The sequence below is a fragment of the Musca domestica genome, unplaced genomic scaffold, assembly GCF_030504385.1.
Source record: "Musca domestica strain aabys unplaced genomic scaffold, Musca_domestica.polishedcontigs.V.1.1 77, whole genome shotgun sequence".
NCBI classification, from domain to species: domain Eukaryota; kingdom Metazoa; phylum Arthropoda; class Insecta; order Diptera; family Muscidae; genus Musca; species Musca domestica.
Genome location: NW_026712400.1, coordinates 1,640,079 through 1,653,906, shown reverse-complemented (window position 1 = coordinate 1,653,906; position 13,828 = coordinate 1,640,079). Strand labels below are relative to the sequence as shown.

Genomic DNA, 13,828 nt, shown 5'->3' with positions numbered 1-13,828 from the left:
GCGTCGCAGTGGCCGAAAAATGGCTCGTGAGCTGAACATATCGCAATATTCCATTCGGCAAATATTGAAAAATGAGCTCGGGGTAAAGCCATTGAAATTCCAAAAAGTGCAAGAACTTACACCGCAACATTAAGAAAATGGACTCAAAAGAGCTTAAGAGTTGGCCGAAAATGCTGAACTGCCGAGTTAGGTTCGTTGTCCGGCAGTTTGTAAACAAACAAAATTATCGTGTTTACTTGCCAAAGAGGTTAGCTGAAAATGTGCACCTTCGGTTGACCACTAGAACTCAAGCGCCGGCCATGGTGATGATGTGGGCCGCCATAACAGAAGATGGTCGCTTCCCGCTCGTATTAATCGACCGTGGCATTAGAATAAATATAAATATTATTGCGAAAATATTCTGGAGGGTGTATTAAAGCCTTGGGCATGCAAACATTTTTGCCGCGGGTCTTGGACATTCCAACAGGACTCAGCACCATCGCACTCAGCACGGCCACCCAAGAATGGTTACAAAATAAGGTTCCTCGCTTCATTTGCATCACAAAATGGCCAGCAAAATCTCCGGATATCAATCCGTTGGACTATTGTGCCTGGAGTATTTTGGAAAGTAAGGTTGGCACTAAAAAATACCAATGCGGAGCAACATTCGGTCGGCGTGTGACGGTTTCATTGGCCGTTTGAAGCCCATTATTCGTGCTAAAAGTGACCAATTCGAATAAAACTAAACTTATTCTAAAATTTGATGCTATTTCCGACATTTTTTGCTTTCACTCAATAAAATTAAAAAAAAAAAAATATATAGTTTCACTCTGTTGCAGTTTTTTTTTTTTTTTGAAATTTGAAGACAATCGCACTCTTACCTTACATTTTATAAGAATTATAATTATTCAAAATATTGGCCCTTTGTCTGGAAGGTATTTGATGAAGTGGGCGATATTGCCCATTTTCGTACCTGCAAATACTAGGATTTGCAAAGTTGGATCTAAATTAGCTTATCCTTTCTCTTTCTGTGCAGGAAATTATTTTCTTTGAAAATTTTGTGGGGGAGGTACCAGAAGGAATCGACCGATATTGCCCATCTCCGAACTCGATCGAAGTTTGATAATAATATTACGATGTACCAAGTTTGGACCAAATCGGATACTCCCTTCAAGAGTTAGAGTGCGCATCAGACATGGACGGACGGACATCGCTAGATCGACCTCAATGTCCTGAAACGGACGCACGCTTTTGCCGCATCAAATGATATAAACCCTCTCTAGCCTTATGGTATATATGAGGGTATAATTATCAATCTGACATAGGAACTAATAAAAAGGAACACATTAGGGGAAATTTGAAAAAAAAATCCATAAGAATAAGCCATACTGGAAAGTATTTGTTGATATAGGTAAATATGTATTCATTTATTAGTTTGAAAATATGTTGACCTACTTTTTAGTTATCTTCGTTTTAATAGGCCTATTAAGCATTTTTTGAAATTTTTAATCACATTCGAGTCTTTTTTGATCCGCTTGCGCGATTAAAAAGCTGGAATATGCGCTCATTTTCTGGTCATAAAAGACTCAGTTTTCGGGAGAAAAACGTGACCTCCCGCGACTCTTCTAAATAAATCACATATGAGTCTTCTTCTAGATTAGTTAAGAGTCTTTTTTGACCATTTTCTGATCTGATCTACGAGTCTTTTTCGAGTCGTTTTCTAATCATTTATTGCTCTAAAACGCTTAATTTGTGAATCTTTTTCGAGTCTTTTTTGAGTCATTTTTTGAGTCATTTTTTTGAGTCCCCTTTGTCTTAAATTCGAGTCATTTATGACTCTTATATGAGTGTTTACGAATCACGTACGTGATTTCTAAATATTCGGATGTACCGTAAAAAAAGAATTTCTTTATATATGTTCATATAAAAATTTATTTAAAGTAAAAATAATTCAGATTTTATGATTATAATTTGTACTGTAATATCAATAAATGCAATTGTAAAAAACTATTGGAAAAATTTAAATAAGAAAATGAAAAAAAAATGAAAAACAGTTAAAAAAACAATTAAAAAAAATAAAATAAAAAATAAAAAAATAAAAAATCAGGAACTGCAATCGGGCCGTTTTCTTTTTGTAACGCGGTCTCTTGCATGAACAAAATGTTTTTGTAGGATTGTGTTCATATCCTTGTCGTTGCTTGAGAATTTAAGATGACAAATATCTGAAATAAAATATGTACAAGTTTATCCATTTTACTAATTCTTTATATACGTGTTACAAAGACAAACTTACTTTGGATTACTGTAACTAAATAACACTTTTCTGCACTCAGATTTACCCTGTCCCCTTCCAGCTGTATTGGCAGGCTAATTTATCTGAAAAACCTTTCGGTTATCAAAAAATTATATACGCATTAATAGTTTATAAAGAAGTGAATTAATCAATCAAATACCCAATTTTCTATACTTACAAATCAAGTTCTGTCTCATTTTTGCACCAACTCACGTTTCTGGACATTTTCTTCATTTGTTTCATATTCAGTTTTACTTCTTTTTTGCCATCGTATTTTAGCCTTTTCTATTTTTGTAATTTAACTTGCTGACATTTTCTTTATAAAAATTAATAAATAAACAACGAGATAAACGTGCACTTTTTCATTTTTTTTCACTCTTCAATATTACACACTTTTGCCACGTACTTTTTATAAATGAACAATAATTCAACTTTTCTATAGTCAGTCCAGAAACAAAATGACCCTTGCATAACAAAACAAGCAGCATTTATGCACTCATCTGTGCAAAATATGATCAAAAAATACATAACTTTGATCACTTTTCAAACAGCTGCAAGATCTTTTTAAGACTAATCATTTTCAATCTCTAGATGATCGCAATATGATAATAAATAACGGAAAAATAGTCACATTTTGCACATCTCAATGATTGATTTGCGATTCCCCTACATTTTGTTGTTGTATATTAAATGAATCTATTTTCACTCATTAGAGAGAATCATTTTCGAGTCGCTTTTCAATCATACAAGTCAGTTAATCATTTTTTGGTCACCAAAAGGACTCGAAGAAGACTCACCAAAGTGATTTTTTCAAAAACAATCTTCCAAATGCTAGCTGGGGGTTTACTATCGAATTCTGCGGTCTTCGGATGCTTTCCACTGTTTTGATGCCATTGCCAATGTGGTGTATGAGTAATTATTATTTTTAATATCAATGTTGCTCATACGACACATTCAATGTTTACATTAGTTTTGTTACATAATCATCTTTCATCAAATAATTATTAATAAAATATACATTTCCTTTAAGTTTGTCTTTTTACAAATTAACAATTTATCAATATTATTTATTTAAAAGAAATTCTTAGCGAAAGTGAAAAGAAACAGCGAGAAGGAAATTTGCACCGTCATTGTACGTTCGACGCAATGTTTTCTTTTTATAAATAGCTTGGGATTTCCCTACAAATCGATAATCGAATGCCAGCAATTAGTCACAATTTTTTTTTTTTTTATTTTTCACATTTTGTAGTATAGCCTGTTTTGTCAAAACAATACGATTCTACTACGACGTTTTCGTTTGGGTTCAGTTATTTATATTTAAAAAAAAAAATACACCTATAAGCGGTGTCCGATATTGTTTTGTATAATTTTCGTATAAACAGTCTAACAAAAAAACAATTATACAACCATCAGAACAAAATATTGTAAAGCCGTTGTTGCTGCTGCTGCTTCTGTTATTGCAGCCGTTGACGTATGCGTTGTTATTGTCGGTTAGTAATGATGTTTATAAATACAGCAACACGTAAGCGTTTGTTTTCTGCATTTGCGAGAGTTTTTTCTGTTCTTTCAAGCGTTCGCTCATTCGCTTGCATTCGTGTAAGGCGACACATCAGCATTCTTTGAACGGCAACAGTAAAAATATTGTTATTAGCTGTAAAACGCTACAATGACTTGGTCGCAATCAAAATACAAGGAAGAAGACATACAGACAGACAGACAAACAGCTAAACAAGCAAACTATCAAGCAGCTCAGCAATGCCATTTGCAATTTCTGAATGAAAACGTAAAACGTTGATGCCTACACAATTCTCTGGTTAGCCTTCGTCTTAATGCTGTTTATTTGTAAAAACAAAACTTAGCTACTCCCCCCATTGTTACGACCGGTGACACACAATCATGGATACTCGGCGCCGCCAACACATTGACATACCTACCCACATAGATATGTACCTACATATCTACAGCACGCCGCAACACTCTGGATACTCACATAATGCCAAATGCAAAAAAAAAGTTATGAGTCGTACATTCATATAACACATTTGATGTGTTTCATAATCACTACTTAATTCATGTGGTGTGGCCGTAAACAACAAAGAGACAGACTCTTACGGCAAAAGAGAAAGAGAGGGAAGAAAAACCACAGAGAGTTTTCGCAAGAGATTTCAAATACAAACATACCATGTCAGAGAATAATATTAGATTTAATCTCTTCTCATTTTCTTTGTTTTCATTTTTGCATTAAAAACATGCTCTCCGTTTTGTCCAAATAGTTGTGAATTTGACATCTGCCCAAGTGTTGTCATTGAGTACAAGTATCGGACACGAGTAAACATGTTATTTAAACAAATGAAATATGTATGTGTTTCTTACACTGGCGAGTAAAATTTTGTTTGTAACTATTTATATAACAACTAAAAACGTTATAAACATATGATGTGGCGTTACCCAACAAAAACTGGGAAGTTTTATTAACCGAATAACCAATTCAAAAGTAATGTAATACCACTGTATTACCAGTAGGTTCAAAATAATGGCATATTCCGTTAGAAGGTATAAAGAAAAAGAACTTACTTATCTTATTACCAAATAATGAGTAGCGTCGGCCAACTACCAAACCGAAGGTTGTGAGTACGACATTCGGTGTTGGGAAACGAGTGAAAACATAACACAAATACGAAGAGGGGTTTTAACTACAAATCATAAGGGTCTAGTCGGTGGAATAGTGGATTCAAAATATAAAACAAATTTATATATATTTTATTGTTGGACAACACAAATTCACCAATAATAACTACATATTTATATATAATATATGAACTTTAGATATAATATGAACTGAAATGTTTGAGTGTGCGAAGTTTGAAAAACAGTCTGGTCACCGGTTACGATATTTAAAGGGTGTTTTTTCAAGTCAGATAGAACTTTAAATTGTGACAAGTAAAAAAGCTGTAAGTTCGGCCGGGCCGAACTTTTAATACCCTCCACCATTTGGTACAAATTTGGCAATTTCCAAAAAAAAAAAATAAAATAAATAAATAAATAAAATTAAATAAATCCTTTAAAAATTCTGTTAAAATCTTAAAAATACCAAATGTCTATACGACGACGTATACCTGCATAGGCAACTTTTGTCATAAGTTATTACAACATTTAAATGCGAAACTTGAAGAAAAATTTGTTTATAATGTAGCTAAAATCATGAAAATACCGAATATAGGGGGTACCGTTATATGGGGGCTATACGAAGACGTGAACCTGCACAGACAATTTTCTGGCATGGGCTGAAGTATCCATTACGAACTTCAAATGCGAAATTTGAAACAATCCCGGTAAATAATGTCGCTAAAATCGTCAAAATACCGAATATCGGGGGTTACGGTATATGGGGCCTATACGAAGACGTGGACCTACATGGTCCATTTTCTGTTTTCTGCTGCAGTATCTATTACGAACTTCAGATACCAAATTTGGAACGGTTCCGTTAAATAATGTCGCTAAAATCATCAAAATACCGAATATGGGGGGTACGGTATATGGGGGCTATACGAAGACGTGGACCTACATGGCCCATTTTCTGTTTTCTGCTGCAGTATCTATTACGAACTTCAAATGCCAAATTTGAAACAATTCCGGTGAATAATGTCGCTAAAATCATCAAAATACCGAATATCGAGAGGTACCGTTATATGGGGGCTATATGAAAACTTGGACCTACATGACCCATTTACGAACTTAACCTGCCTACTGGCAAAATATACATATGTGCAAAATTTTAGCCTTCTATCTCAATTTGTTCGAAAGATAGCGTGATTACAACAGACAGACAGACGGACAGACAGACAGACACACAGACAGACAGACGGACATGGCTAAATCGTCTTAGAATTTTACGCTGAACAAGAATAGTATTTCGATCAATAGAGTATTTCGAGGAGTTACAAACGGAATGACAAAATTCATATACCCTCCATAGTATGGTGGAGGGTAGAAAAAGTAACACAAAAAATTAAATATTGATGAAACTTTTTTTATTTGTTGCAGTATACTCTGACAAATCATCATGAATAGACTCACGCTTGAACAACGCTACGAAATTATCCAAATTTACAGTACAATCAGGCTCTAGAGCAGTTGGCAATTGACCCGTTGTTTTATCACAAAATTGTGTTCAGCGATGAGGCGCATTTTTGGCTTAACGGGTTTGTAAATAAGCAAAATTGCCGCATATGGAGTGAGACCAATCCACAATCGGACCTTATTTCTTCAAAAATGAGGCCGGAGCTCGCGTTACGGTTAATGGAGATCGTTATCGCACCATGATCAATAATTTCTTGTTTAAAAATTAGATGACATTGATCCGGAGGAGATGTGGAAATCAAAATTTGGCGATAAGTTGATTTCAAGAATTGGACCTGTCAATTGGCCTCCAAGGTCGTGCGATTTGACACCTCTCGATTATTTCCGGTGGGGCTACGTGAACTCACTGGGTTATGCTGATAAACCAGCAACAATTGACGCCTTGAAGGCCAGCATTGTTCGTGTTATTCGTGACATACGGGCAGCAGTGCTCGAAAATGTGGCCAAAAATTGGACTTCCAGAATGCACTTCGTCAAGAACAATCGCGGTGCCCATATGCCCGAAATCATTTTCAAATGTTAATGTCACGTATGGATCTTTCAAATAAAAAAAATTGATTAATATTTAATTTTTTGTGTTATTTTTTACAATTGCAAGTTCTATCGGGCTTAAAAAAACACGTTGAAATGTTGTGGAGGCTACGGGACGGTGTGGACCGATGTAACCCTTTTCACAAATTGCCTTAAACGTTATACTAAAATTACGATCAATAAACTTTGAAATTTTAATTTTTGAACTTGTGGGCAAATATAACCTATTTACTCTGGATGGAAATCAGTCCCAAAATCGACATTTTTGGGGCTCTTATTCTCCAAACTGTTGACTTTTCTCTAGATTTATTGTAAATAGAAATATAAGAATTTTATTTTATTTATCGATATGGCTCATCTGTAACGTAGATGTAAGTCTGATGAGACATAACGATGATGAAATGGATTATGTGCTTTAGCCATATGGATAAATGTTCAGAAAAGGGATTTGGTTCAAACAGAATGTGGGGTCATAACGGTATATTAAGCCATAATAAATAAGGTATAAACCGGTATAGAAAGACTAAAAGTCGGGCGATGATACCCTATACTCCTTTGCTTATTTGGTGGGCCACACAACAAATAAAAAATATAACAAATCGGATGAACAATATATATGGGAGCTTTAGCTATATCTGAACCCATTTTACCAAATTTGACATACTTGTTTCTATGCTCAATTTTGTGGTAAGTACCAAATTTCGTCCCATTTGGGCTAATATTACACGCTTGTTGCACAATAAAAGGCAAATCGGACGATGATACGGGAGCTATATCCAAACCTGAACCGATGTCGGTATAATTTGAGAAAGGTATTTCTGCGCTGTACTTGATATATTTCCTCAAATATCATTGTTACAGATTGAATATTACGGCTGCGGAGGACAAAAATATCAAATCGGATGATCGATATATATAGAAGCTATAGCTATATCTGAACCGATTTCTATCAAATTTGACATACTTTTTTCCAGTAGATGCAAAATTCCATACTATTTGGGCTGAATGAAACATATATTTACATGGGAGAAATAGGTATATCTGAACCGATGTTTATCTAATTTGACAGTCTTGATTCTATTTAAAAAATCTTTTATATTTGGTATATACGAGAGCCTGCTTACGCAATATTTGCAATTCAAGCAAGCGCTTCGCCGGGAATTGGCCAAAATACCGCAGAGCAACATTCGAGCGGCGTTTAAGTGACCAATTCGAACAAATCTAAACTTATTCCAAAACTTGATGCTATTTCCGACATTATTTTGCTTTCATTCAATAAAATTAAAAAGAAAAAATATAAAAATTTTAGCGATTGATTTTGTTGCACTTTTTTATCTCACCCTGTAACTAGAGGTACCGTTATATGGGGCTATACGAAAACGGTATGACCCATTTTCGAACTTAACCAGGCTACTGACAAAATACACATTTTAGCCTTCAATCTCAATTCCTTCGAAAGATAGCGTGACAGACAGACAGACAGACGAACATTGCTAAATTGACTTAGAATTCTACGGTGACCAAGAATATATACACTTTGTTGGGTCTGATGTGAGTATTTCGTGGAGTTACAAGCGGAATGACGAAGTTAATATACTCTCCATGTGTTAGAACAACCTGTAGCGGTGGTTCTCATTTTGCACTGTAACTGAAGAAATTTTGCACAGCACTGTAACAACATTATTCTGTTATAAACAAGATTTGGCTCTCGCAAAACGTACTCTCGCTCTCTCGCCAAACGCAATTAAATGAGGGTTGGTGGTTGGCTGTATTTGTAACACTCTGTTGTGCTGAGTTGTTTGGCTTGGGTTCTGTTGTTGTTGTTGTTTTTGTTGCTGTTTTCAATTTCAATTCACGCAATCCTATCAGAATTTTTTTTATAACACCAAAATCACTTGCATAATGTTGTTGAGATTATAGTATTTTTTGATTTTATGGAATTGCCGATATAAAACTGCTGAAATATTGAACACTAAATTACCTTTTCTTTATTTCATAATGGGTACTCCGGTGAAATGGAATTCCAGATCGGGCTTTTATTATTCCTTAAGCATATGTTAATTTTTTCTTGCAATAATATTTAATTAAACACTAAATAATTGTTGTTTTCTTTTTTCTCCAAGAACATTGGCTTCACGATTCTCAGATGTATTTTTCTGTTGTTTTATTTGCTTTTTTCTCATTGATTTTAGCTGGGGCGTAACTTGTTTTGTAAGAAACGATTTATTTACGTAACTACTTTTGCAGCTGTTTCCTTTGATATTCAAAGAATAATTCTATGTTTTAATGCAGGATCTGTAAAATTTCAATGCAATTTTGATTTTCATAAAATATTTTGTTTTAAGTAATTAATTTATTTAACTTTTTTTTAAAAAACATGACTTCCTTTTTGAAATCTGTTTACATAAATTTCGCATTTATTTTGTTTAAGCACATGGACACATACAAACAAACACATAACAACGCGCGAATGGCCTCAGTCACACTTATATCCGGCGAAGAAGAAGAGAGAGAGAGAGAGGTATTTGGACGCGTTTTAAATTGGTGCGTTTGCAGTTGATTGTTCCCTTGAACACACTCACAAACATTTGTACATACACCGCCAAATTGAAACGACAAAATATGTTTTCTTTTATTTTTTATTATTTTGTGTTTATTATTTGTGACTTTGTTGCGTTTTCGAACGGGTTAAACGCGCGTTAATAGAAGCGAAAATTTGCTGCATATCACCGCCACTGCTAAAAAGCGAATGAATTGTTTGCCGCTGCTGCCGCATAATCCATAATCATTGAAACACGAACGCTGTTTCTTTTTTGCTCCCAATGGAGCAGTTCATTTTTGTCTTTGCTCTCCATTCTGCTCTGCTCTTGCCTGTGGGGTTTTACTGTTAACAACCAACCACTGTCAAGAAATCTCTTAGGTTCTCTTTCGTCCAAACATGTGGGGATACGCTTTTGCTAGTATTTGTTGCTTGTGATGGGTTAGTTGGCTGGTTGGCGTCAATGAGTTACTATGGCTTTACTCATACTCGCAATGTTACTGTTGTTGCTGGCGTACGACACGACGACGATTATGTCACAGACCTAACCCAGCAAATGTACAAACACATACGTGTATGTATACGATTTCGAAACGCGCTTACATAGTATTGGGGCACAGTAGTTTAGGTTAGGTTAGTTTTCAAATGCGCAACAGCTAGGACGCCTCATTTTCCGTGACATAAACTCAAGCTAATACGGATCTCAACAAAAACTTCCAATACCAAATAACGAGCTTCCTAACCATTTTTTTTGACAATCGTAACTACTTCCAAATCAACCTACTAACCCATTTCTTTAGCAAGGATATGTCGCCCGAAATAAGTTGTTAATGTTTGGACATTAAATGCAAAAAAAAACTTGTTGATCCTCTATGGAGTAGGTTCCGAAAGAATGGGCTATTATTGTCCATTTCGTATGATGACCTTCCACCAAACTATGGAGGGTACATTGACTTTGTCATTCCGTTTGTAACTCCTCGAAATACTCATGTCAGACCCAACAAAGTATATATATTCTTGATCAGCGTAAAATTCTAAGTCGATTTAGCGATGTCCGTCTGTCTGTCTGTTGTAATCACGCTATCTTTCGAACGAATTGAGATATAAGGCTAAAATATTGCACACAGGTTTATTTTTACAGTAGGCAGGTTATGTTCGTAAATGGGCCATGTAGGTCCACGTTTTCATATAGCCAGTATATAACGGTACCTCCCGATATTCGGCATTTTGATCATTTTAGCGACACTATTCACCGAAATTGTTTCAAATTTGGTATTTGAAGTTCAAAATGGATACTACAGCCTAAGACACAAAATTGTTTGTGCAGGTCCACGTCTTCGTATAGCCCCCATATAACGGTACCTCCCTATATTCGGTATTTTGGTGATTTTAGCGTCGTTATTCACCAAAATTTTTTCAAATTACGCATTTAGAGTTCGTAATGGAAACTCGAGTCTGTGACAAAAAATTGTCTATGCAGGTCCACGTCTTCGTATATGCCCCATATACCAGTACCTCCCTATATTCGGTATTTTGACGAGTTTAGGTACAATACTCACCGAAGTTGTTTGAAATGTCGTATTTGAAGTTCGTAATGGATGCTACAGAATATGACAAAAAAATTGTCTACGCAGGTTCAGGTCTTCGCACAGCTCCGATGTAACGGTACCTCCCTATATACTATACTTTGATGATTTTAGCTACATTATTCGAGTTTATTTCAAGTTCCGAATTTGAATTTGGTAATGACTCATGACAAATAATGCCTGTGTGGGTCCACGTCGGATAGTCACCAATATAACGGCAATATTCGGTATTTTTAAAATTTTACCAAAGTTTTTTTTTCAGGATTTTATTTCCAATTTCGTTCCAAATCGTGGAGGGTATTCAAAGTTCGGCCCGGCCGAACTTACTGCTTTTTAACTTGTTTTTTATGAGATATGTAATAATTTTAAGAAAATGTTAACATGTGTGTAAGGTACCAGGTATAGTCGACCGATCGATTCCGTTTTCATGCTTCATTTTATACAGATAAAAATATTGGTGTGGGTAATCATAAATTCCATATTCATCTCAGATTTCTGGTTGAGAGAAAGTTGTAAAAAATCGCTGACTTTTTTGCAAGTATTGAAAATTGTGAGCCCTTGAGAATGCGGCATTCGCATATATATGTCATCTTCACAACAGATCCTATGTTAGCAAAAATGTTGGTGTGTGTGTGAAATTTGAAGAAAGTTGGATGCATATTTCGCTTTCTTTGAATGCTTTCTTTTGAAAATTTTGAAACCTATTTGGGGAGGTATCAGAAGAAATTGTCCGATCTCTACCATCTTTATAACAGATCTTGTGTGGATAGAAATATTGAGATGATGGAGTTGTATGTTAATTTCGCGTTTTATGAGGTTCATGGATATTCAAAATTTTGACCCGTTGTGGGAGAGGTACCAAAAGGAGTGGATCGATATATTCCATCTTTACTCCAGACCTTGGGTTAATAAAAATATTGTTATGTGTGTAATTCGAATGCAATCGGACTCTTACGTCAGTTTTTATAAAAGTTATAACTATTCAAAAATTTGACCCTTTTTCACAATTGAACCAGCACTGGCAAAAATATTGGCATTTGCAAAGTTTGATAAAAGTCGAATGATCCTTTCTTGATCTAAATTATTTTCTATTAAAATGTTGAAATTTTGTGGGGGAGGTACCAGAAGGAGTGGACTGATATCGCCCATCTCCGAACTCGATCTAAGTTTGACAAAAATATTACGATTTACCAAGTTTGGATCAAATCGGATACTCCCTTTGAGAGTTATCGTGCGACCATCCAGCCAGATACACCCTCCAGAATATTTTGGAGATAATACTCGGCATTTATTCTAACGGTCGGTCGATTAATACGAGCGGAGAGCGACCATCGGCTGTTATGGGGGCCCACACCATCACCATGTCCGGCGCTTGAGTTCTGGTGGCCAACCGAAGGTGCACATTTTCAGCTGACCTCTTTGGTAAGTAAACACCATCATTTTGTTTGTTCACAAACTGCTGGATAACGAATATTTTCTCATCGGAGAAAACCAAATTCCACTTAAGGTTTTCCAGCCAAATATAAAGAAATCACACTATCACGCTTAAATTCTTTTTTCTGAAAAATTCTCACTAAAATGCTTTTGTAATGAGCTGTAACGGGAATAATTTTAACAGCTGTCGGACGAGTGGCTTAGAAATGACAGCAGTCTGAAGTTGGTTGCAGTTTTTGCATCTCACCCTGTATATTCAAAAAATAGATGGATCGGCCATATGAGCTGGACAACTCATTACAAGGTATTGCAATCATACTACATTTTAGTAGAAAATGTCAACTGTTCAACTGCTATCAAATTTTAAGTTGATCGAACTAAAATGAATGCTGCTAAGCAAAAACACTGTGCCATACATTTTAGAGAGCATTTTACATTTCGTTCAATTATTGCACAGCACACCATTTACTCGAGTTTGGCTTTATGTGGGTATGAATATGTTACGTCACATTGGTTGGTTGTACTCAATGTAGCTTTGAAAGCACTCTTCAGTTACATGTTGTGCCGCGCTGATGGTGCGTCACTGTTGTGTAAAGAGAAACAAATTGCGGTTGGTTGGTTATTAGACAGCTCGATTGGTATGGCTTGTGTGAATGTTGTCATTGTGAAATATCATCGTGAGTAATTCACCGCCGTAAATGCCAACAGCTTCAATTTGCTGCTCAATTCTCGCTCTATTTAAAGTTTTTTTTTTTGTGGGTGGAAATCGACAGTATAACTTCTATGGTCTCCTTTAACGACATTCGAGCGGAATTTGCCGGCAAAATTGTAATAATAAACGACTGCCACAATCAACAGTCATTTTAATACCCTCCACCATGCTATGGAGGGTATATTAACTTTGTCATTCCGTTTGTAACTCCTCGAAATACTCATGTCAGACCCAACAAAGTATATATATTCTTGATCAGCGTAAAATTCTAAGTCGATTTAGCGATGTCCGTCTGTCTGTCCGTCTGTTGTAATCACGCTATCTTTCGAACGAATAGAGATACAAGGCTAAAATATTGCACACAGGTTTATTTTTACAGTAGGCAGGTTAAGTTCGTAAATGGGCCATGTAGGTCCACGTTTTCATATAGCCCCTATATAACGGTACCTCCCGATATTCGGCATTTTGATCATTTTAGCGACACTATTCACCGAAATTGTTTCAAATTTGGTATTTGAAGTTCAAAATGGATACTACAGCCTAAGACAGAAAATTGTTTGTGCAGGTCCACGTCTTCGTATAGCCACCATATAACGGTACCTCCCTATATTCGG

General features: G+C 35.6%; 1 protein-coding gene across 1 annotated transcript in view; it reads right to left on the bottom strand.

The window, feature by feature from the left end:
- Positions 1 to 9,691, bottom strand: part of LOC101896306 (uncharacterized) — a 113,059-nt gene extending 103,368 nt beyond the window's left edge. Inside the window, exon 1 of the mRNA XM_059130577.1 lies at positions 8,925 to 9,691. The gene's annotated coding sequence lies outside the window, so the exon portion shown is untranslated. The remainder of the gene's footprint in view (positions 1 to 8,924) is intronic.
- Positions 9,692 to 13,828: the final 4,137 nt, after the last annotated feature.